Source organism: Danio rerio, chromosome 17 (genome assembly GCF_052040795.2).
Source record: "Danio rerio strain M-AB ecotype USA chromosome 17, GRCz13ab, whole genome shotgun sequence".
NCBI lineage: Eukaryota > Metazoa > Chordata > Actinopteri > Cypriniformes > Danionidae > Danio > Danio rerio.
The window spans coordinates 5949007-5975947 of record NC_141037.1 but is presented as its reverse complement, the minus strand read 5'-3'; the positions used below and the strand labels follow the sequence as shown (position 1 = coordinate 5975947).

At 35.2% G+C, this 26941-nt stretch overlaps 1 long non-coding RNA gene across 2 annotated transcripts; it reads right to left on the bottom strand.

Annotated features, from left to right (window-relative positions):
* Positions 1 to 479: 479 nt before the first annotated feature.
* On the bottom strand, positions 480 to 6356 carry LOC147839889 (uncharacterized). Of its 2 annotated transcripts, none has more exons than XR_015512976.1 (6): positions 6308 to 6356; positions 4999 to 5032; positions 3578 to 3633; positions 3339 to 3484; positions 3151 to 3227; positions 480 to 1837 (listed from the first exon to the last, which is right to left on the bottom strand). It is a non-coding gene; the product is annotated as an uncharacterized LOC147839889 (long non-coding RNA). The 2 variants fall into 2 exon arrangements; XR_015512977.2 differs by lacking the exon at positions 6308 to 6356 and adding an exon at positions 5641 to 5824.
* Positions 6357 to 26941: the final 20585 nt, after the last annotated feature.

Sequence of the window (26941 nt, the reverse complement as noted above, 5' to 3'; positions counted from 1 at the left end):
ATTATAGGCAAGTCATTATATAATGATGGTTTGTTCTGCACTGTAAATTCTAACATGTTCAGTTTACTTAAAAAAAGTTTGGAAACCGATTGCCTTATTTTTGCAATATAAACTTACAAGGAAATCTTAAGTTAAGTTTAATTATTGCCTTGAAGTAAGAAAACTAAAACTTATAAAGTAAACTAACTGTTAAAAATTAAGTAAGTTTAATAGAAAATTCTAGTTAACATACTTGTCATTATTTAGTAATCTTACTTAGGGTTTTATAGTAAGATTACTTTAATAACTCTATTTAACTAATACTGTTCTACCATGTTCAGTTAACATCTTGAATGCTAGTAGTCTCAACATTGTTTTAATCCACCATTTTAAGTAATGTCAACTAAAGAAACTACGTGCAATCGGTTTCCACATTTTCTTCAATTAAACTGAACATAAAATATGTAGTTCAACCTACAAGTAATGACATTATGCAGGTCTTAAATGTAAACATTTTATTTGACAAAATTAGCAGAATTTCACAATACACTTGTGATATTTTAGTATCACAATACACTTGTACACAATACAGTTTTGTAAAAACCTGTTGTAAAGTGCTGTAATATACTGTAAACAGCAATACAGACAAAAAATATAATAAACATGTTCAACCCTAAAACACAAGTTTTCGAAAAGGTTTGAAAATCTATCAAAAAAACTTTAAATACTTGACACTTGGAAAAAAGATACTTGAATTAGTGTAATTAAACATGCCATTGCACCAGCACCTTAAACATGGCAGCATATAGACACTCACAGAGGAACAGATATTAAGCTTTAAAGCTAATTTGTTAGACTGTGTAGTTTAGATTTTCCTACAGAAAATATCACATTAGTGTGGTCAAAAGTATTGAGTTTGGTATCAATCAATACTGAAATATTAAAAATATCCATTTTCCACCAGCATTTGAGTGCTACTGAGCTCGTTCTTAAACACCATTGATTGGCCACTGTGTTCACATGCTCAACAGAAATGACTGTGATTGGCTGTGACTGTCATAGGTTTACCATTTTTCACTGAGTCCAAACAAAGTTACACAGACACTGAAGTGTTTCAAAGCCATGTCGATAGCTGATTTGTTTAGAAGCTAACATATAAGCTATCTGGTGATGTATCGACTGATCGACAGTGCTTTGAAGTTATCCAGTGTCTTTGTATCTTTGCACCTGGTGAACAGTGGTGAAGTGTGGTAAAAATAATGACCTTCAAAGCCAATCAGTCATATCTACTGAGCATGTGAACACAATGGCCAATCAGTTCTTGCAATGTTAGTGGGAAATGGATGGACTTTTTTTTTATTTATTTCAGTACCGATTGGTACCAAACTCAATACTTTTGACAACCCTATAAATCACAATACACTTTTTTGGTAAAAAAAAAAAAAAAAGTGTTTTAAACACCAAAATGCTGCAGTCCTAAATGTAACACTGCAAACAGCAACATGTTAAAAAGCAACACTTTGTAATTAAACATGCCATTATACCTGAACCTTTAAACATAAAGCACAGCAGTATATAGGCACTCGCCGAATAAAACACATTACGCTTCCCTCCCAGCAAAAGCAACACACGTTGAACAAATTCAAATTCATTGCTCAAAGTCTTTGGGTAGTCCGAATTCCGTGTGTAAATCAAAGCAAAAAAAGAGACATACTGCATGTGGCAAAGTCCATAACCACTTTTCCTTCCAGTATAAAGGCCCACATTGCATCCATAATGAGGTTCTTTAGACATCTTCACACACGACAGTCAGCAGGCCAACATCTTCTGCACTGAAGTCCGACTCTACAATTACATCCTATGAATAGAGAAAGAAAAATAAGTAAAGTTTGATATTCTAAATGGCACTAATAAAGCCTGTATTGGCCAAGAGACCAAAAGCAGAGGTGAAAAAAATACAATTTCTTGTGCTTAATTTAGTAACACTTTAGTAGGAACCAATTACCCTATTAACTAGTTGCTTATTAGCATGACTATTTGTGTTTATAGTACATTTTACATTCAAATGCTTCTTATAAGAAGGCCTTGCTAAGGTGCTCCGTCTTCAATGTAGACCAACACGATGGATTTGCCTGTACTGCTTCTACTAGGCTTGTCATGATAGTGGAATTTATTACCAATCCATATAGTAATTTTAAAAACATCCATTTCCTGCTAACATTTGAGCATTGTTGAGTGTCATTTCTGTTAAGCATGTGAACAGAATGGCAAAACAGTGCTGTTTAAAAATGTGCTCAAAAGTGCTTAAAATGTTAGCAGGAAATTTGCTGCTTAAAATTGCAGCAGAGATTGGTACTAAATTCCAGTATCTTGAACATGATACTATTCTAAAGGAACAATAATTTATTTTAATTAAAGAAACACTGTAATGTAATAAAACAAACTGCAGTAAAAGTACTTTTAAAACATTTTCAAGTGCAAATGTGTGAGAGACCAATTGGTGCTACATAATCAATATAAATATTTTGTAGGGAAAACTTAATAAATTGGGAACCGATTCATGAATGCATTTGGTTTTGCTAGATTAAAGCAGTGAGTCAAGTTTGCATTATTTAGCACACTTTTTAAAAATGTATTAATAACTATTTTTTAATAAGAAAATTGATGTTTTAGTATGGCTTTTAGAACAAGGGTGCAGCCATCTACAATCCCACAGCAGGTGACTTCACAGGGTTGGTTATAATACGGAGCATCTTTGACTTTGTGGCTTTTAACACTATCTTTTTACATCTTAATCCAGCAGGTTCTTTCAACTGAAATTATATTTCTCTCAACATATTACATAGGTATTACACTTATTAAGATTTTTTTTTCAAGCTAATCTTCCTCCTTTTCAAAACAAGTGTGTTTAAAAATTAAAGAAATGCATTCATTACTTCACTGGCCTATGAAGCTAACTGACCCTGTGACGGCACAAGCTGCTGTATTTGCAACATAGCAATGCTCTTGCTCCAAAGGCCATAATATAACATCCCTCTTACTTTCAAATACTTACATTAAATGCATTTGTTTTATTTTTATAAAATTGAAAATTTTTATTAATAAGTGAAGTAAACTGGAATGACTGCTTCATTTCCAGTCTAAGAAAGCAGAAACAATAATACTACTTACAAAACACATCCTGAAAATTTCTTTAGACTCATCCCTCTAAAGGACTGAAAGACCCCGGAGAACTGCTGCCAGATGACCTTGAAAAAGTAAAGACAGGTAGACATGCATTATAGCCCAATGAAAACATCAAATGCAATTTATTGCAATCAAATGCAAATTATGATTCAAAGATGATGTCACAAAAATACCTTTGAAATAACATGTTGAAAATTTCTTCTAGTTTTCTTCTGCAATTTTCTCCTGTTTTTTTTTTTATTTCAATCAAACGAGCAGTGTGTGTCCAATGCAGCGTAGAATCTGGATCTCACATTTCTTCCTGATATTCGATTGAATTCTGCAAAGATCCAATCAAAACATTATTAGTCATTAATAACATTCAAATACACAAATTCACAAAATCACAAAAAGTTTTGAAAAGAAAACAAACCTTCTGCAGCACTTGCATCAGCTGGTGTTTCCTCTATGACTTCCTTCTGGATGTCACTGTTGTGCACAAAAACGTAAAGTGTTATTTACATGGCTAAGCGAAATTCTAAAACAAAAAACAGAAATCAGAAACACATGCAATGATACAATGCAATGCCATTTAGCAACAGATGTTACACTTTAACATGACATAGTTAAATGTTCTTGAATAATAAAAGCTGCCAAATACTCCCGGCGCCTGTCATCAAAAGCATGAGCTATACTTGTCACCAAACAGTAATAAACACAACCCCCGATTAAATATAATCATGGCATTGTTGCTGGTGTGCCTTACTTTTATGCGCATTAAAAGTGGAATAAATATTTGTCTCAATTGATGTCTTTAAAAGGACACTGAACTTTCTGACTAGGGTTGCACGGTTTACCGGTACTATGGTAGTATCGTGATACTATGGCTCCAAGATACTGGCGGTGCCACTGTAGTTTGTAAACGGTAGTATTGTCATTAACAGTATGCCTACAATACATAATGCTGCATGTGAAAAAGTCACTAAAATACTTACACGATTCAGCAACAATAGATCATTGTATTTTAATAGTCTATGGAGCCTTCTAAGGTTGTAAAACTATAGAATTTGCGCCTTTTATAGTAGCCTATTGCATATTTTGTGATGGTTCATTTTGAATCAGAATTCGTTTATTTCTGTTCCTGTCAATATGATATGATAGCTACTACAACCGTGACAATCTATTAAAAAGAATGACTCATAAAGTGAAATTTTGAATTACTTTGGATTCTTATCCGATAATAAGTGTGAAAAAAGTATGATAGATGAAAAACCCAAAATAGCAACAGGAAACAATTTTTGACCACTTCATATAGCCTAGGTTTGTTGGAAAAATGCTCTTTTCTTTATGTATCTTTATTTTAATGTATTTTTTTTTGCTGGAATGAATACATTTTAGGTGAAGAGATGTGCAAATACTTTTTTCAACAATAAGGGAATTATTTAAATTCAAGTAGGCCTATAATAACATATGCAATATATTATTTCTGACATTTTTCTTTATTTCATGGATTTAAGTTATGAATTACAGTATTGCAATACTACTTGGTATCACCATACTTCAGCTGGTATAGTATTGTAACATAAATTAATGGTATCACAACACAACAACCCTATTTCTAACTAGTCCTCAGATGATTATTCAAATGGACAAAATATTCGGACTATTCTTGATCATGCAGTTCTTTGCTGAGAATTTTGTTAAATGTACTTTTAATGCATTAAACGATTTAAAATTACCCTGACACTCAGTATGGAGACGAGGTAACGTTAATAGAACAATTCATGAATATGTTCTATGTCTTGTGCGGTATTGTTCAAAAAGTTTTCTTTGATGTGTAAGTGCAAAACTTACATTTCCACTGCATATCAGCTCACAAACTGGTAGTCTGAAATAAAAAATAAATAAAGGGTATAATGATATTACAAACCAAATATGCCACTCACAATACTCTAATGGTGTGCTACATTTTAAACAACCTTGTAATTGTTCAAATTTATTTGCCCTAAATTGTTAAAAATTAGTGAAACCTTCTTTAAAAATGCAAACTAACAGGTTTGGCAAAGCCTGTTTCTTTACAGAAAGTTTGCTTATAACAAAGGCTTGTTGATGCCTTTGTGTGATATTGAGCAAACAAAGGGATGTTTCTGTGCTTGGTTGTACGAGTTATACCACTTCATCATTAACGTTATCCATCACACATATTCAGTCGCGTCTGGTCAGATTTATTTGTCATTACAGCAATACAAAACACTGAATAACGTAACGGCAACACTGGAATAAACCTTCAAAACAGCATAAAGAAAAGACAAATAGCATATAAAACAAATAAATGAGTTAATTAAATATCTCTCGCATTTTCATAAGTTTAACTTTAAGTTTCATAGGGATTGTTAGTATAAGCACACTTTAGCATAATGTGTAAATATGTATCTGCCTCATACAGTGACACGAATCGTAATCGCATCGAAATCCTAAATTACCTACGACACTCACGGGTCCATTTTGAGCTGAAACTGCTTTATAATGTTCTAAAAGCCTCGGCGGGTTAAAACTGCTGCTGCCCCGGCGATCATGGAGAAAAAAACGACTGGTCTGGTCCTGAGCCGCTCGCTGACGCTGGACCGAATCACAGCTGATCTCCTCACCTGCTTCCTGCAGGTGATCTCATAAAAGTAATCTTAAAAAAAAAACATGCATATTTTCGTCACAACAAGCGCCACTAAAGTTCAGCGATAACTAACGTTACTGTATTTGTAATGCGGATAAATAGGTTTCGTTTTCTTTTTTTAAAAATGTAGACCTACAGCTATGTGTTAACTTTACATCTATTTAAACGGATCATTGCGCGCGCTCTTGCTCTCTCAGTGCATCATTTAAAATGGCGCGGCCCGCTCTTTTAGAGCATAACGCCCACTTTACAAATTACTACTAACTTTACAAATTATTAAGTTATTAAAAAGGACTAAGCAGCTAAAATAGCTTATCTAGTAAAGTAGACAGTATTGCAAATAACGTGCAGTGGTCAAAACGTTTAGTCACAACATCATGGGCTATTAATTAGTTCACAAAACAGCAAACAATTTCACAAAGTGCAGGAAATAAACAGATTACTGATACTATACAAATAAAATCAAAGTAGTAATTAAAACGAAAAGTTTACCTTGATTTACAGCAGTACATCTTCTCAATATGAAATCCTGTCCTTCAATGGCGGTGCTGGGTGGCGGTTGGTTGTGACTCGGGATGGGGGATGGGAAATCACCACCCAGTACGCATGCGTAACAGCATGGCTTAGCCCTTATAAGCAATTTTACTCAAATTACATTAGTTATGGGAACTTTATACCTTACTATGTCAGCAACACTAATGCATTTCTAGTAAACTCAACAATTAGCTTAAAATTAAGTAAACACACTAGAATTTTGATAGTAAGGAATACTATTCACATTTACAGTGTGTAGACTATTATATATATTTAATAGTCTACAGAACAAATCAATTTAAATGATGTAATAAATAAATAAATAAAGCAGCATTAATTCGCACCCTCTCATGGTAGGTACTTATAGTGCGTACTGTGTACTAAAGAATGACATTTTTTTCAGGAATCCCACGAGAATCCAGTGGCGGGATGGGAGTCATCTTTGCTTTTAATCACAGGATTGGGACGGTACAAGATTAAATATTAAAGAGAGCGGTATTCAACCAATAGGAAGATGACAAAAAAATTGGACCGACATTTAGTTTTCTTTAAAAACGCCTACAATGTAACGCAATTTAAAAAGAACTACACGATCCAGAAGCCATCAGCGAGCAAAAACCTGCAGACAAAATGATGTGGCGAAAAATTATTTGCAGCACAAAGTCAGAGGTAATGACATGTGTTGATATTAAATTAACAGAACTGGTTGGATAGTTCATTAGAGTAAACTCTGAAGGTGATAGCACACCGTATGCTTCTTGTAAAATATGCTTAACCTTGCAAGGTAAATTCAGGAAAGAATCAGCCAAGCATCTCTTTGTCGAGCAAACACCTGCACTTTTCATTTTTCGGTTCAGTGTTTTAACATACTTATTTATTTGAATCTATATATGTGTGTGTATATATATATGAGCAGTCATTTTAAACAGGAGCTGGATGGGAGTGGAAGTCATTTTGCAGGATTGGGATGGGTCAGAAATATTTTTTTAATTTTTGTCTGGGAGTGGGACGGGACAGGATTTCTTTCTGTATGAGTGGGACAGGACAGGAGTGAAAATGCACTCGCATGTCATCCACTACTGTGTATCCCATTCTTATATTTTTCGGTTCTCAAAAAAGTAGCCCTGGGCACATATTCCCAATGATTCTGTGCTGCAAACATCCAAAAGAATCAATCTGAGCTTTCTCAGTGAACAGAATCAAAGATTTGAGTCACTAGGAGGAACCAACAACAGTTTCCCGGGATTACAACAGTGTATTTTTGTACTGTATTTTACACAGGAGCTCTGAAGCCGTGACACCTGAACCCACAGCAGTGTCTGCACAGTTACAAATGATGCTCTGCTGCAATGTTGAGAAATACGATGCTTTTATTGATTTGTGGGATTCATTAAGTGTCACCGATATGATGCTCTGAGCATGTGGGCCACGCTTTGCCCATTTTCCAGCCTTAATAGAAAGCATGTGTCAAGCTCTCAGCGCGTAATGACCAGAGGTGCATCTCACAAATAACAAGCTGCCTTCTGAGGGTTAGTCAGCCCTACATCATTTCCCTCTCTGTATTCTCATCCCTGCTAAACTCGGCACACACTATTAGATCTATTTGGCCTGAAATGAGAAAGATTTCTAAAAGAGGTGCTTTCAATACAGCTCACTGAGTGCTGTAAAAATAGAGAGCAGGTAAAGTGCACTTGTCACCGAGGATTCGGTCCAAGGCAATAATAAACCAACACGCTCAGCTGAGACGAAACAATTTGCCATCACAATATAGAAAAGTGGTTTCAATGTACTGTGTGCTGGATGATTTTCACTTATAGCTTACATTTGATCTATCAGAAAGACACGGAGAATTAATTCTGGAGCCAATAGAAAAAATAATACCTAGGGTAGAGTAATAGAACTAAAGTAATCTTGATTCATTCTGTATTGGAGGATCTCTCACACAAATTGGCAAAAAGATGGTCATATACATATACTAAGATACTAATAAAGAAATATTAATGATAAATAAAAATAAACATTAATTAAATATTAATAAGCAAATATATATATATATATATATATATATATATATATATATATATATATATATATATATATATATATATATATATATATATATATATATCAACAAGCAAAAGCATTCAAATAAAACATAAATAAACATAATAGGTGAAAAAATAAAAATAATCAGTTGATGTCAAACAATTTAGCTTACCTAATTCACCTATAGTGCATGTCTGTAGACTGGAGGAAACCCACGCGATCACAGGGAGAACATGCAAACTCAACACAGAAATGCCAACTGACCCAGCCGGTGCTCGAACCAGCAACCTTCTTGCTGTGAGGCGAAAGCACTACCTACTGCGCCACCGCATCACCAAATAATCAATCAATCAATCAATCAATCAATCAATCAATCAATAACAAATGTATTGTTTATCAATAATGATTTAAGAATACAGATAATAAAGTTTAGAATAAAATTAATAATAAATAAATAAATAAATAAATAAAGTGCAGCCTGCACAATGTTTATCATTATAAATTAGTAATAAAAAAATAATAATAATAAAAAAAATAAATTTATTGTTTATCAATAATAATTTAAGCATACAGATATTAAAGTTAAAAATAAAATTAAGAATAAATGAATAAATAGTGCACCCTGCAAAATGTTTATTGTAACAAATTAGTAATAAATAATTAATAAAAATAAAATAAAATAAATAATAATGAAATAAACCAATAAAGCAAAGTCTGCACAATGTTTATTGTTATAAATTAGTAATGAATCATCAATAAATAAATAAATGAATTTATTGTTCATCAACAATGATTTAAGAATACAGATATTAAAGTTAAGTATAAACTTAAGAATGAATAAATAAATAAATAATATATAGATGTATTGTTTATCAATAATAATTTAAGAATACAGACAATAAAGTTAAGAATAAAATTATGAACAAATGAATGAATGAATAAATAAATTAATTAATTAATAAATTATTTAAAAAAAAATAAAGTGCAGCTAGCATAATGTTTATCGTAATAAATTAGTAATAAATGATAAATAAATAAAATTAAATAAACTAAATAAACAAATAAATAAAGCGCAGCCTACAGTGTTTATTGTAATATATTTGTAATAAAAAAATCAATCAATCAATAAATTAATGTAATGTTTATTAATAATGATTTAAGAATACAAATATTAAAGTTAAGAATAAAATTAGGAATGAACAAATAAATGATTAAATAAATAAAGCACAGCCTGCACAATGTTTTTCATAATAAATAAATAAACAAATAAATAATTAAATAAATGTATTATCAATATTTATTTAAGATTACAGATATTAAAGTTAAGAATAAAATTAAGAATGAACAAATAAATAATTAAATAAAGCACAGCCTGACAATGTTTATCATAATAAATAAATAAATAAATAAATAAATAAATAAATAAATAAATGTATTGTTTATCAATAATGATTTAAGAATACAGACAATAAAGTTAAGAATAAATAAATAATAATTTAATTATTTAAAAATATATAAATATAAACACATTTTAACCCTTACAAAATCATAGAATCATATACAAGAAAAAAGTACATTAAATTCTATTCTGCATATGCATCGTCAATGAATAAAACAGCACAGGAAATCCACAGTGAATTAATTAAAAAATGGCTGCATGATATCTGAAATACCCCCTATGCTTTTTTCATGTAATATTCATGCAGTTGCATTAATACGAATTGTGTAAAACTATTTTTTTTTCATTTGAAGCATTAAAAGAGACTGAATGCATAACTAAAATGTAATAAAAAAACTACAAAATGTTCTCCTCAAGGTCATTTAAATCAGTCAGCATCATTGAATAAACTCTACAGGAATCTTAAATCTGATCATCAGCAGTTCACGCTTGACTCCTGTCAAATTACAGCTGGTAAATCTGAAACCTGCAAATGCTATTTAAAGTGCGCTGAATATCATATCCATCAAACGCCGCAAGACAACTGGCCATTTTTGTCAAGCCGACAATGACATGAACTTATCAACAAGACGAATCCGTCGATGAAATCCTGCACAGCTTCAAGTGCACACAGAGAATCAATGGAGCGCTAATGCATCAAACGCTGTCTCTCAGCATGGAAAAGATCCTGTCCATTCCAATGCATCTGCAGCTTCCCACTAGACAGTAGACTTTAAAAAAAATACGGTTGTTCACCCAGAGGAGTGCTGCAGCTGTAAGATAAAGCGCTTGAGTAATGCATTGCCAAAGGATTGACTTGTCAGCGCATTCCCAGAAAGGTGTCCCAGAATGAGGATGGAGTTGAACTCGCAATAAATTATTTGGCCCGCCGCCGCCACCGCTGCCACCGGACCACAGCTTATCAAACTAATGCCAGCGGCCGTGCGGATAGTCTGTCTTCGGCTGTCAGCTATGCATTTCCGCCGCAGACGCACCTTGAATGAAGCCATGGTGTTTAAAGTACAGTTGAAGTCAGTTATTAGCCCTCCTGTGAATCTTTTCAAATATATCCCAAATAAAGTTTAACAGAGATGTTTCACAGTATTTCCTGTAATATTTTTTCTTCTGGAGAAAGTCTTATTTGTTTTATTTCAACTGGAATAAAAACATTATTTTAATAAATACATTTTTAAAAATAAGGTTAATATTATTAACCCCTTTAAGCAAAAGGTTTTTCGATTGTCTACAGAACAAGGCAAGGCAATCTTTATTTATAGAGCACAATTTTACACAACCGTAGTTGATCCAAAGTGCTTTACAATAAAATAAACTAGACAATAAAACTGAAAATAACTGGTATTAAAAATACAAAGAAATATATTTAAAAGTAATACTAAAATACAAATAATAAAAAATAACATGCATGCATCAGTCAAAGGCAAGAGAGTAAAAATAAGTCTTTAAGTTAGATTTAAAAGCATCCAAAGAAGGAGAAATCCTGATGTTCAGAGGGAGACTGTTCCAGAGCCTTGGGGCCGCAACACTGAAAGCTCGATCACCTTTTGACTTGCAGCGAGACCGAGGGACAGACAAAAGAAACTGGTCATGGGATCTTAACGGTCTGCAAGCTGAATAAGGCCTAATAAGCTCACTGACATAGGCCGGGGCAGAATTGTGCAAAGTTTTATAAGTGAAAAGAAGAATTTTAAAATCAACTCTGTATTTTATAGGTAGCCAGTGCAATGAGGCGAGGACAGGGGAGATATGAACTCTTTTCTTAGTTTCTGTTATTAATCTGGCGGCTGCATTTTGGACCAACCGTAGCCGAGAGAGTGTTGACTGAGGTAGACCCATGTACAAAGAGTTGCAGTAGTCTAACCGAGAGGAGATTAAAGCATGGGTTACGATTTCTAAATCTTTTTTAGAAAGAAAGGGTTTAACTTTTGCCACCAATCTAAGCTGGAAAAAGCTGGAACAAACCACTGTTATACAATGACTTCCCTAATTACCCTAACCTGCCTAATCAACCTAGTTAAGCCTTTTAATGTCACTTTAATCTGAAAACTAGGGTCTTGAAAAACATCTAGTAAAATATTATGTACAGTTCTGTCATCATTGCAGAGATAAAATAAATCAGTTATTAGAAATGAATTATTAAAACCATTATTTTTAGAAATGTAACACACTTAACACGCAAATACTATGGAAGTCAATGGTTACAGGTTTCCGGCATTCTTCAAAATATTTTCCTTTGTGTTCAAAGGAAGAAAGAAATGTAAGAATATTTGAAAATAACAGTAAACTGGATTATAGTGAGTATAGAGACAAACCTGTAACCATTGATTTGTTCATGTCAACTAATACATGAGAAGACAACTCCTTTAAAGGGATAGTTCACTCAAAAATGTACATTTACTCACTATTTACCTTTATGTGTTTCTGTATTCTGTTGAACACATCATTAAATATTTAGAGGAATGATGAAAACCTCTACTGATTAAAGTCATTAGCAGGAAAAAAACAAACAAATACTATTGAAGTCAATGGTTACAGGTTTTTTTTATTTTATTTTATTTTTTAGCATTTTTCAAAATATCTTCTTTTGTGTTCACAGGAACAAAGAAACTCAAAAAGGTTTGATACCACCAGTAAAATGGAGTAGTGAATAACCTGTAACCATTGACTTTTCATGTCAACCAATACATGAGAAGACTCCTTTAAAGGGATAGTTCACTCAAAAATGTACATTTACTCACTATTTACTCTGTACAATCTCACTTTACTCTGATGTACTGTTGGATTCAAACCTTTACGAGTTTATTTCATTCGTTAAACACAAAAGCAGATATTTTAAAGAATGCTAAAAACCTGTAAGCAATGACTTCCATAGCAGGAAAAACAAATACTATGGAAGTCAATGGTTACAGGTTTCCAGCATTCTTCAAAATATTTTCCTTTGTGTTCAAAGGAAGAAAGAAATGTAAAAATATTTGAAAACAACAGTAAAATGGATTATAGTGAGTATAGAGACAAACCTGTAACCATTGATTTGTTCATGTCAACCAGTACAAGAGAAGACAGCTGGTTTAAAGAGATAGCTCACTCAAAAATGTACATTTACTCACTATTTACTCTGTACAATCTCACTTTACTCTAATGTACTGTTGGATTCAAACCTTTACGAGTTTATTTCATTCGTTAAACACAAAAGCAGATATTTTAAAGAATGCTAAAAAACCTGTAAGCACTTACTTCTATAGCAGGAAAAACAAATACTATGGAAGTCAATGGTTACAGGTTTCCAGCATTCTTCAAAATATTTTCCTTTGTGTTCAAAGGAAGAAAGAAATGTAAAAATATTTGAAAACAACAGTAAACTGGATTATAGTGAGTATAGAGACAAACCTGTAACCATTGATTTGTTCATGTCAACTAATACATGAGAAGACAACTCCTTTAAAGGGATAGTTCACTCAAAAATGTACATTTACTCACTATTTACCTTTATGTGTTTCTGTATTCTGTTGAACACAACATTAAATATTTAGAGGAATGATGAAAACCTCTAATGATTAAAGTCATTAGCAGGAAAAAAACAAACAAATACTATTGAAGTCAATGGTTACAGGTTTTTTTTTTTTTTTTTAGCATTTTTCAAAATATCTTCTTTTGTGTTCACTGGAAGAAAGAAACTCAAAAAGGTTTGACACCAACAGTAAAATGGAGTAGTGAATAACCTGTAACCATTGACTTTTCATGTCAACCAATACATGAGAAGACTCCTTTAAAGGGATAGTTCACTCAAAAATGTACATTTAATCACTATTTACTCTGTACAATCTCACAATACTCTGATGTACTGTTGGATTCAAAACTTTGTGTTTCTGTATTCTGTTGAACACAAAATTAAATATTTAGAGGAATGTTGAAAACCTCTTATGATTGAATTCATTAGCAGGAAAAAAATACCATTGAAGTCAATGGTTACAGGTTTTTTTAGCATTCTTCAAAATATCTTATTTTGTGTTCACAGGAAGAAAGAAACTCAAAAAGGTTTGAAACCAACAGTAAAATGTAGTATAGTGAGTATAGTGAATAACCTGTAACCATTCACTTGTTCATGTCAACCAATACAAGAGAAGACAGCTGGTTTAAAGAGATAGCTCACTCAAAAATGTACATTTACTCACTATTTACTCTGTACAATCTCACTTTACTCTGATGTACTGTTGGATTCAAACCTTTACGAGTTTATTTTATTCGTTAAACACAAAAGCAGATATTTTAAAGAATGCTAAAAAACCTGTAAGCACTTACTTCCATAGCAGGAAAAACAAATACTATGGAAGTCAATGGTTACAGGTTTCCAGCATTCTTCAAAATATTTTCCTTTGTGTTCAAAGGAAGAAAGAAATGTAAAAATATTTTAAAACAACAGTAAACTGGATTATAGTGAGTATAGAGACAAACCTGTAACCATTGATTTGTTCATGTCAACTAATACATGAGAAGACAACTCCTTTAAAGGGATAGTTCACTCAAAAATGTACATTTACTCACTATTTACCTTTATGTGTTTCTGTATTCTGTTGAACACATCATTAAATATTTAGAGGAATGATGAAAACCTCTACTGATTAAAGTCATTAGCAGGAAAAAAACAAACAAATACTATTGAAGTCAATGGTTACAGGTTTTTTTTTTTTTTAGCATTTTTCAAAATATCTTCTTTTGTGTTCACAGGAAGAAAGAAACTCAAAAAGGTTTGATACCAACAGTAAAATGGAGTAGTGAATAACCTGCAACCATTGACTTTTCATGTCAACCAATACATGAGAAGACTCCTTTAAAGGGATAGTTCACTCAAAAATGTACATTTACTCACTATTTACTCTGTACAATCTCACTATACTCTGATGTACTGTTGGATTCAAAACTTTGTGTTTCTGTATTCTGTTGAACACAAAATTAAATATTTAGAGGAATGTTGAAAACCTCTTATGATTGAATTCATTAGCAGGAAAAAAAAATACCATTGAAGTCAATGGTTACAGGTTTTTTTAGCATTCTTCAAAATATCTTATTTTGTGTTCACAGAAAAAAAGAAACTCAAAAAGGTTTGAAACCAAAAGTAAAATGTAGTATAGTGAGTATAGTGAATAACCTGTAACCATTCACTTGTTCATGTCAACCAATACAAGAGAAGACAGCTGGTTTAAAGAGATAGCTCACTCAGAAATGTACATCTACTCACTATTTACTCTGTACAATCTCACTTTACTCTGATGTACTGTTGGATTCAAACCTTTACGAGTTTATTTCATTCGTTAAACACAAAAGCAGATATTTTAAAGAATGCTAAAAACCTGTAAGCACTTACTTCCATAGCAGGAAAAACAAATACTATGGAAGTCAATGGTTACAGGTTTCCAGCATTCTTCAAAATATTTTCCTTTGTGTTCAAAGGAAGAAAGAAATGTAAAAATATTTGAAAACAACAGTAAACTGGATTATAGTGAGTATAGAGACAAACCTGTAACCACTGATTTGTTCATGTCAACTAATACATGAGAAGACTCCTTTAAAGGGATAGTTCACTCAAAAATGTACATTTACTCACTATTTACCTTTATGTGTTTCTGTATTCTGTTGAACACAACATTAAATATTTAGAGGAATGATGAAAACCTCTACTGATTAAAGTCATTAGCAGGAAAAAAACAAACAAATACTATTGAAGTCAATGGTTACAGGTTTTTTTTTTTTTTAGCATTTTTCAAAATATCTTCTTTTGTGTTCACAGGAAGAAAGAAACTCAAAAAGGTTTGACACCAACAGTAAAATGGAGTAGTGAATAACCTGCAACCATTGACTTTTCATGTCAACCAATACATGAGAAGACTCCTTTAAAGGGATAGTTCACTCAAAAATGTACATTTACTCACTATTTACTCTGTACAATCTCACAATACTCTGATGTACTGTTGGATTCAAAACTTTGTGTTTCTGTATTCTGTTGAACACAAAATTAAATATTTAGAGGAATGTTGAAAACCTCTTATGATTGAATTCATTAGGAGGAAAAAAACATTAAAGTCAATGGTTACAGGTTTTTTAGCATTCTTCAAAATATCTTCTTTTGTGTTCACAGGAAAAAAGAAACTCAAAAAGTTTGAAACCAACAGTAAAATGTAGTATAGTGAGTATAGTGAATAACCTGTAACCATTCACTTGTTCATGTCAACCAATACAAGAGACGACAGCTGGTTTAAAGAGATAGCTCACTCAAAAATGTACATTTACTCACTATTTACTCTGTACAATCTCACTTTACTCTGATGTACTGTTGGATTCAAACCTTTACGAGTTTATTTCATTCGTTAAAAACAAAAGCAGATATTTTGAAAAATGCTAAAAACCTGTAAGCAATGACTTCCATAGCAGCAAAAACAAATACTATGGAAGTCAATGGTTACAGGTTTCCATCATTCTGTAAAATATCTGCTTTTGTGTTCAACAAAACCAGAAGACAAACAGATTAATATAATGTGTCCCTCTCTGCTGGTTGTCATTTTGGATGGCAGACTTTCTTCTGAAGATTGTATCAATAATGTTACGCGTACTTCATATTTCTACCTGCATAATATTACTCGTCTCTGTCTTCTCTCACAACTGATAATAAAGCAATTCTCATTCAGCTTACATCATGTATTGACTGCTGTATTGCTCTTCTCACTGGGCTTTTTGTGTTATTTCTAGGATCAGCTTCACTGGCTTGGCTTCTAGTAAAGTATCACATCGATTTTAAAATATTACTTCTCACTTTTAAGGCACTTCACAATCTCGCTCCACCGTATCTCACAGATCTTCTCCATATTTATACCCCTTCTCGCACTCTTAGATCATTCAACTCTATTTCTCTGGGGCCAACCCGTGTGTTATTAAGCACAGGGAGAGCTAGATATTTCAGCTCTATAGCTCTGTTCATGGAACTCACTTCTCTTGGATTTAAAGGGGAGCTATTATGCCTGTTTTACAAGATGTAAAATAAGTTTTTGATGTCCCTAGAGCAGTGGTTCTCAAACTTTTTCAGCAGAAGGCCCCTTTGTGTAGGGCGAATTCTTTTGGGGCCCCATAAAAATTAAAAAGGCTGCAAAAATGTAACAACTTTACTTAAAACATTTTAAATTGTACTAATCATGCTCTGGATTATTTTTTGTGAGATGTCAATTGAGTTGAAATGGTTTCAGTTTTCTCTAATCAATTGATCAAATCTTCAAGCGCAGTGTTCATTGTGGTCTGCTCTCACTGCATCCATTATCTCTTATTTTGGGCTCTATTTTGACGATCCATGCACAAAGCGCAGGGCGCAAACGCTTTCAGGGTGTGTCGGAATCCATTTTTGCAAATATAAGGACGGAAAAATTAGCTTTGCGCCGTGGTGCATGATCTAAAAGGGTTGAGTTTATTTCCTTGAGTTATAGGTGAGTTTTGAGAATAAACCAATCAGAGTCCCATCTCCTATACCCTTTAAGAGCCAGTTGCGTCGCGCCATAAGCGCATTTGCTATTTACTTGACGTAAAGTAAGTGTAAGTGGAAAAACTGAGCATTTCACTAGCAAACAGTTAAACATAGTATCTAAAGCTCGAAAAGGAGAGATAAATTATCTACTTTCACTTTCGCGGATATACGCACAGACATCAATTAGCCTATAAATGATTCATTTCGTTTGTTAAGCGCAAAGATTCGTTTCAAAACTATTTCTAAATTCAGTTCTAATTTCCAGCAAACGAATAAATGAACAATAATAACAAAGTGTGCTTAGGAGTTATATCCTAATACACATGCTGTGCCCCATATGACAGGTGGGCAAATCTAAGCTTATTTTTAATAAAACAAATATAAATATGCATATAATAAATAATACTGCTAATAAGAATAACATCATACAAAAGCAAATTGAATGAACTGAAAAAGCCTCCAGAGAATAAAAAAAAAGGCATGAAGGCAGTGGTTTTTATATGTATGTAGGCTAGAAAATAATATGTTTTGTAATATATATATATATATATATATATATATATATATATATATATATATATATATATATATATATATATATATATATATATATATATCCTTAATATTTGAATTATTTTTCAAGCAAGTTTTTACACAGCGGATCCCCTTCCAGCTACAACCCATCTCTGGGAAACATCCACACACACATCCACACACACTCTCATACACTATGGACAATTTAGCCTACCCACCAATTCACCTGTACCACATGTCTTTGGACTGTGGGGGAAACCACAGCACCCAGAGGAAACCCACACGAAGGCAGGGAGAACATGCAAACTCCACACAGAAACACCAACTGAGCCAAGGTTCGAACCAGCAACCCAGCAACCTTCTTGCTGTGAGGCAACAGCATTACCTACTGCGCCACTGCCTCGACCCTATTATCATTATTATTATTATTATTATTATTATTATTATTATTATTATTATTATTATTATTATTATTATTCAATTCAATTCAATTCAGTTCAGCTTTATTTGTATAGCGCTTTTACAATGTAGATTGTGTCAAAGCAGCTTCACATAAATGGTCATAGTAACTGGAACAGTGTAGTTCAGTGTAGTTCAGTTCAGTTCAGTTTAGCTCAGTTCAGTGTGATTTAATCATTACTGAGAGTTCCAACACTGAAGAGCAAATTCATCGATGCGTAGCTCTACCAATCCTGAACCATGCGAGCCAGTGGCGACAGCGGAGAGGGAAAAAAAAACTTCACCTGATGGGAGTGAAGAAAAAAAAAACCTTGAGAGAACCAGACTCAGTTCGGCACGACCATTTTAATTTCTCCTCAGGCCAAAAGTCTTGTGCAGCATTATTATTATTATTAATAGAATTTAAACAAGTGAAGGGTGAGTAAAGGATGACAGAATAATAAATCTTTTGAGTGAACTATCTCTTTAAGACAGACATATGTCTCCAGATGACCCTGTCTGACCTAGTGAGGGTTTTAAATGAAAGGTTCTATTCTCTGTCAGCCCAGTGCACGATTGGGATGTTGTACAACTCCAGTGGCTGACTTTAATCCTTCCTTTATTCTTCCATCTCCCTCAAGATTATTGTGGGATCAATGCAGAGTAGCTGGTCATTTAGGAAGACTCTCTGTCTGTGTAAACCCAGTCCTAATGGAGCACTTAAGCGACACATGCAGTACACCCGAGAGTCATTTACTCAGGCGTACCGGTGTGGGAGCAATCGTTTAAAGGCGAGCTGAACGGATCAATGGAGTTGTAATTGTCAGAACAAACGGTCGGTTTCAGGGCTTCGGCGCCCTCTGTTTGTTATCAGCCTGATCTTGTAATAGAAATGGATTCGGTGTTCCTTTATCCTATCACTTTTCATCGACGAACATTTTTTATTTTATTTTAATAACAACATCCTCTGCTGCATTATATCAATATGCATTAGCGGACTGTAATATCTCTAATGTATACGGTGGAAGGGTTAAATGAATCTTCTCCTGCTTAAAGCCGTAGATTAGCGCCGTGCTCTCTGCGCTACTATAAATTTAGTGAATTATTAATGTGGGGGAAATGACACCGCCTCCTCTCCCGCCGGCCCCCCAGCTCATCTGAGACCTGATTAAATTTAATCCATGGAGTAACTCTTAATGCACTTACACTGAATAGACCATATGGTGACCATGAACTGTCTCACCTTTTATAAAAATACAAAGCTATGGTATTAGCGGTGTTTGCGGTTCAGCAGCTCGCTGTATTATCAGTGGACTTAGCTAAGGGAAACGTCACAGATATGGATGATATACCACGGAGAAGGTCTTCTATTTATTTACTTATTAAGTGATCAGTGCAATGTGTAACAAACCAAACCATTCAGAAAACTTAGCGAACACCTAAAACACTTTAAAGGGGATGTATTGTGCTCCTTTTTACAATATGTAACATAAACCTTCAGAGTGTGTATGTGAAGTTTCAGCTCAAAATACCACACAAATAATGTTTTACGACTCTCTGAATCTGACCCTTTAGGCTTTGATACTAATTTTGTTATTTTGGTGACTGTCGCTTTTAATTTAAATTAGAGTGCGGAGCTACAAATGCCTGTGTGTCAGCATAGTGGCAGATTCAAAAACAAGACTAATGTTCTACGCTAATGAGGGTGAGAGGGTTACTAGTGGGCGGGGCTTTCCCCCTCTGATGACAAGTACGAAGTGAGAATGTCAATCAAAGTGTTTCTGCAGACTGTATTTACGAAGTGTGTCTATAAAAATAAAATTAACACATTTTTATTATTAGAAGCTGGTTATATTCACAGACTGTTGCCGTGTTTAAACCCCTGATAAAAGTGATTTTTGCACAATAGGGCCCCTTTAACAACTCCCTAGCAACCCGCAATGACATCCATGTACTTTAAATAGCCTCCATGTTAATGCAACAATATAACAGTGAATTAAAAATCACACCTATTCAATGTTTGAGTAACCACCCAAGAACAGCATAGCAGATGCCCAGTAACCAGTATCCCAATACACATGCATTGCACTATGGAAATAATCTAGCACAAACATAAATCTAGAAAATCTAGAACATCTTCGCAATGTCTTAACAACTGGCAAATACACTTTAGTGTTTGCTAAGCTACATCCTAGCAGCAACTAATTAGCACTTAGAGCAAGTGCCCTTAAAAGGGATTGTTCAACTAGTTCAAATTTTAATTGCAATCCAGGCTTATTCTGAAAACGTGCCCCTATATACATTTCTGGAGATCGGCAAATACGTCCCAGGAGGTATGTTTTTTTTTCTTTTTTTTCCCGAGAATCCACATAAGGTCGCTGTGTATGTTTTTCAGATCTCAAATTTCTCTCGCGAGTGCCATTCGCGCCTGCTTTTGTCACTTAAATCCACCAGAGACCCTAAAAAACTAGTGCCCTTAAAAGGGATAGTTCAAGTAAAAAAATGTAATTCTGTCATCCATTTCCCACCTTTTACTTGTACCAAACCGTTTATGTTTCTTTTTTTTTAACTGCTGAACACTTAAGAAGATATTTTGAAGAACGCTCAAAACTTGTTACTATCGGCTTCCATAGTAGTTGTAATTCCAAAATATCTTCACTTGTGTTCAACAGAAGAAATACACTTATAAAGGTTTGGAACTACTTGAGGGAGAGTAAATAGTGAGTCATTTTCTTTTTCGGTGAACTTTCCCAAACGACAACAACAACAAAAACATCAACAGCAATGGTCCACAGCATCCTTGCAACCATTTAGAACAGTGGTTCTCAAACTGTGGTACGTGTACCCCTAGTGGTACGCGGACTTCCTTCTAGTGGTACACGGAGGAATGAAATATGTCATGTATAGCTACATATATTTCAAAATTTATCAAAAATTATGTATATAATATGCCATATATGACATATAGCCTATATTTCTGAGGTGATCTGCCTCGTTTTTTTAACTGTGCAGAGTTGTAGCTGCTGTACTAGGCCTACTACGCTACTATATTTCAATACTGGTCATTATGGTGGTACTTGGAGAGACTATTTTTTTCTGAGGTGGTACTTGATGAAAAAATGTTTGAGAACCGCTGATTTAGAACATTGTGGCAATTAGTTTCCCCTTTATTCATCAGTGGTCGCCACAGCTTAACGAACCGCCAACTTATCCAACACATATTTTATGCAATGGATGCCCTTCCAGCTGCAACCCAGTACCGTAAAACACACACACACACACACACACACACACACACACACACACACACACACACACACACACACACACACACACACACACACACACACACACACACACAATGGCCAATTTAGTTTATTCAATTAACCTATAGCGCATGTTCACATTCATATTGGCCAGAAATCCAACTGACCCAGCCGAGGCTTGAACCACTGACCTGCTAGCTGTGAGGTGATCGTGGTACCCACTGCGCCACCATTAAAACCAGAAATCAAAGATTTATTCATTCATTTTCTTTTCGGCTTTGTCCCTTTATTAATCCAGGGTCGCCACAACAGAATGAACCGCCAACTTATCCAGCTCGTCTTTACGCAGCGGATGCCCTTTCAGCCGCAACCTCTCTGGGAAAAAATTTAAACAATCAAATGTAAAATAACATGTTTATTGCTCTATAAAAAATATTATACAGTAGTAAATAATAATATTTAATACCCACAGGGCAAAATATCTCATATCCCAGCTCTGGCCCACACAAGCAGACTTTGCTTGGCCCACATGCCTCAGTGAATTACGGTAAATTACTGGACCAAGTCTGGCTTTCCAGAGAAGGGCCAAACATGGACCATATCTGGGCCAATTCTCAGCCAAGGTAATAACTAATAATTGAGCCTGAACTGGGCCAGATTTGTTGGTGTGTCACGACTGCAATGAAATTGATAAACCCATGAATAATTGCAGTTTAGGCACGCTATGGGTGAGCTTTTTCTCAAAGAGACTTGATTGGTAGATTTTTTTTTTCTTTATTTGAAAATAATAAAAAAGTATTTTTAATGTGGGTTAAGACAGCCCAAACTTACATGGCCAACATATCAAATATTAACATCTGGGCAAAATACTACATTTTACATCTGGCCCAAGTGATGTGTGCTGCTTTAAAAACGATGCCACCTCTGTCAAACCAGGGCCATGTTTGGCCCACATGCTGTATATTCCAGTGCCGGATGAATGCCTGCTGTGCCAGATTTATGCCAAATCTGGGCCAGAATTCTTTGCTACCTGGGTAATATCTTCATCCTTTTCTTTGAAGTGACACATGCGTTTCTGCTTGAGTTTTGCTTCTCGAAGCATTTCTTTTGAGAACTGGTCTGTGCTTGGTGTGAATAAGCTACGCTACTTGTCTTTTTACACCGCCAGTGTTTTTCTTAATAATATAATTACCCTGTCAACCCGACGACATCTTCTTGCAGTCCTGCCTGAGTTGTTTATTGAATTCTTTACAAGTCATCGCAAGTCATCACAAATCATCACAAGTCATCTCAAATCATCTCAAGTCATCTCACCATATTCATTGTTGCTACAGACTGGTACCAACTTCTTTGCACGCACACACACAAAAACTTTTACTGTTTCACTGATATATATATATACTCTGCACTGAACTGAGTGGTTTAGTTTTGTCTTGAGGACTTAATCACATGAGGTGTTCATAAGATACATTTGTGAATCAATTGAGTGAATCGTTTGGGATTTCAGAGTTTATTTAAACTGAGTGAAAGGTTATTTCAGAATTTATTTAAAGTATTTCAAGGTTGATTTAAAACTGAGTCAGCTGCGTCCCAAATCGCATACTTATGAACTATTCTACGCCATTTTGTAGTATAAATAGTGTATGTACCCTAGTAGCAAAGAATTCTGGCCCAGATTTGGCATAAAGCTGGCACAGCAGGCATTCATCCGGCACTGGCATACAGGATACAGGCCCGGGTTTGGCAGAGGTGGCACCGTCTTTAAGGCGGCACACGAGATTCACTCCATGGGTTTATCAATTTCATTGCAATCGTGACACACCAACCTATCTGGCCCAGTTCAGGTACCCACATAGCAAAATTTCTCTGGCCCAGCTCTGGCCCACACAATCAGGTTTTGCTTGGCCCACATGCCGCAGTGAATTACGGTACATGACTGGACCAAATCTGGCTTCCAGACAAGGGCCAAACATGGACCATATCTGGGCCAAGTCACAGCCAAGTTAATAACTCATAACTGGGCGTGAACTGGGCCAGATAGGTTGGTGTGTCACGATTGCAATGAAATTGATAAACCCATGGAGTGATGCGCTTTAGGCACACTATGGGCACGCTTTTTCTCAAAGTGACCTGATTGGTTGAATTTTTTTTCTTTACTCAAAAATGATTTTAGTGTATTTTAAATGTGGGTCAAGACTGGCCAAACTCACATGGCCCACTTATCAAATTTTTAAATCTGGGCCAAATACTACGTTTTTCATCTGGCCCAAATCTTGTGTGCCGCCTTAAAGACGGTGCCGCCTCTGCCAAACCCAGGCCATGTTTGGCCCACATGCTGTATGCCAGTGCCGGATGAATGCCTGCTGTGCCAGCTTTATGCCAAATCTGGGCCAGAATTATTTGCTACTAGGGTAGTGTGTTCACATTGAAAACTCTAAAAATATTAAGTGCACTTTAATTACCTGGATGATGCACTCATTCAGCCGATAAAATGAAGTGTGTAATGATGGACACTTCACGCTTACGTAGCGGAAGGGGCGGAGCTATCGGAAGCACATGTTGAATAACTTTATTTATTTTGGATGGTGAAAGCAAAATTCGCCTTCGAGAGTGATTATAGCGCCTCCTGATGGTAAATGCGACAATACTTACGGCAGGTATTATTTGATAATTCGGTCGTTTATTTCACTGATTTGGCGACCGTCAAACGTCATCAGGAAAACGGTTTGAATTTCTGCTCAGTAAAAAAATATTAGTGTGCCATTTGGGACAACACTACATACATATACTATCCAGTTAAGTGTGTAAATGCATAAGTACATAGTGCATGATAGCATAATGTATAGTGTGCCATTTGGGACGCAGCTAAAGGTTATATTAGAGCTCATTTAGAGTGAATGAATCATTTGAGTTGAACGTAAAAGAGTCGTTCATATAGTACAAAGGTTTAGGTCACTCAGAGTGGTTTATGAGATTCATTTGTGTGCTTTGATATTAAAACTAATTAATTTAGGAAGGTTGTCTATTGAGTTAAACAAGGATATAACGTTACATCTGTGGACATCTTTTATCTTTTTTTTTTTGTATTGTATTCTTTATTTAAATATACATTATCCATTTAGAAAGTTCCTTACAAAGAAAACAATAAATTAATAGTTAAATAATTTTATGGTCATCATTCATTTGTTCAACTTACCTTGGAGTAGGGGCGTCTCACTCACATTGTTAGGTTTAGGGGAGTGGGAATGTGATTTACTTCCTTCACCTCGCTTAAAATACTTCAGGTTAGCCACTATACTGACACCGACTTACGTGAAGCCCACTTTTCTAATTCCTGTAGTTTTCAACACAACTGTGTGGGTCAAATAAATACACAAATACAGTGCACATTGAGACTAAAAGCACCAGGGGTGGGGACTGAGATCCTTTCACTTCTAGGTCTTCCAGGGACACACACAATAATTCTCCCCTACAAGGCGGGACTTATAACCCGTTACACTTTATTCATTAATTAATAATCAAATCTTGCAATGTGACTATTGCGGATACACACATTGCGATTTCCATCCTCAAATGATATATTGTTCAGCCTAACTTGCAACTGTTCAAAAAAATCACCCTAGCAACCACTCTGAGCAGTCTAGCAACCACATTCCAACACACAAAACAGAACCACAGTTCTGCCCAGTGGCGTAGCGGACGGGCCCGCAGGGCACGCACCGCGGGGGGGCCCCGCGTGATTAGGGGGCCCCGCGTCGTCGCGATTTTCAATAATTGATAATCCGGCAACCGCAATAATCAAACTCTTGAGAACAACTGTGGTCGGAACCAAAGTTCACAGGTCTGTGTTCTCTGAACACCTCTCAAGCGGTGGACTACTTCATTCTGATTGCTTGCCGCCAATGTTGCCAACTTAGCGACTTTGTCATTAGATTTAGCGATTTTTCAGACCCCCCTAGCGACAAATCTAGCGACTTTTTTGTGTGTTATTTGAGATTTTTTTTTGTAGACTGTAATTCGTCCATACTGTACCGTCCCTACTCTTCTCAACGAGCTGCATGTGATGCCGCCGACCCCTCCCCCGCCTCACAGCACTGACAGGCGGCCCAGTCAGTCCTCGTACAGCAGCCTCTCCCACCTGCAGCCCGAGAGCAGATCACCCCTCTGCGTACCGACGACAAATGATTTAACACAGGCAGTGTGAAGGTAATTCCCTTGTACAGTCAAACCGATCTACTTCTCCTTTATTTTAACAATTTAATTGGACCGTTTATTCTTTTCTTGTTCACAATCACAGATATTTTAGTGACAGTTTCTGAACTTGTCTGAGTTTATTACATATGAGAGATTACTGCACATTCACTACACATCTATAATGACATACTGTATTCAAACAGCAATACATTTAGTTAAATAAACATGCTTATATAAAGTGTAGTGCAATTATAAATACCCCTTTATTAACCATAGGCTGTTAAACAAACAGAAACGGTAGAACGTGATGACGTCAGTGATATAGAAATTGACGTATGACGCATCCACCCCCCCCCCCCCCCCCCCCCAGACTTCATCAGGGGGCCCCGTCAACGATCCCTGCAGGGGGGCCTCCGCATTTTGCGCTATGCCACTGGTTCTGCCGATCACACATTCCAGTATTCTATAGTGAGGCATTAAAATAAACTCCCGCTTCAGTGTATCTGACGCATTTGTATTCAACAGAAGGGCCTGCCCGCATCAGCTCATTGGTTGATGACTGTGTTTCATAACAAGCATATGTGCGACGCTTCCTCAAGCAAGACGACATTGAAATTCCCCACGCGCGACACAGAGCCCATTTGCCTTTTGTTTTCCATCAATTCTAACAATAGCCACTTGTCCTTTTCACATTGTGTGTAGAAGCAGTCCAAAGAAGCAATTAATTGCTGTGATGCAGACGAATCCGGCGCAGGAAAACACCCGGCGTGTAATATCATCTACATCTTAAGCAATAGAAAGGTTAGAGTAACAATTGGAACAGCACTTGCAAAGAACAGACATGAATAATTACTAGATTCTTCAAGGTGACATTTAAAAATGAATCTCAGCGGGAAAGGGCACACTCAGGAAGTCAATAAAAAGAGGCTGTAGGACGGGCGCAGGAATCATGAACAATTCTTTACACAAACTTACAGCGCGCCTCTATGTCATTTAGATCCACCGCTGCCATAAACTATTTTTATTTCATTCAAGGCAATTCAACATTGTCTGAGAGGCTGTAAAATGTGTCCTGGGTGCTGTAATACAGCATCAACTAGATTTTTGCTAGTGCTGGATATTGTGGGTGGATGTCAAAAAGTTGCTGTATGGTT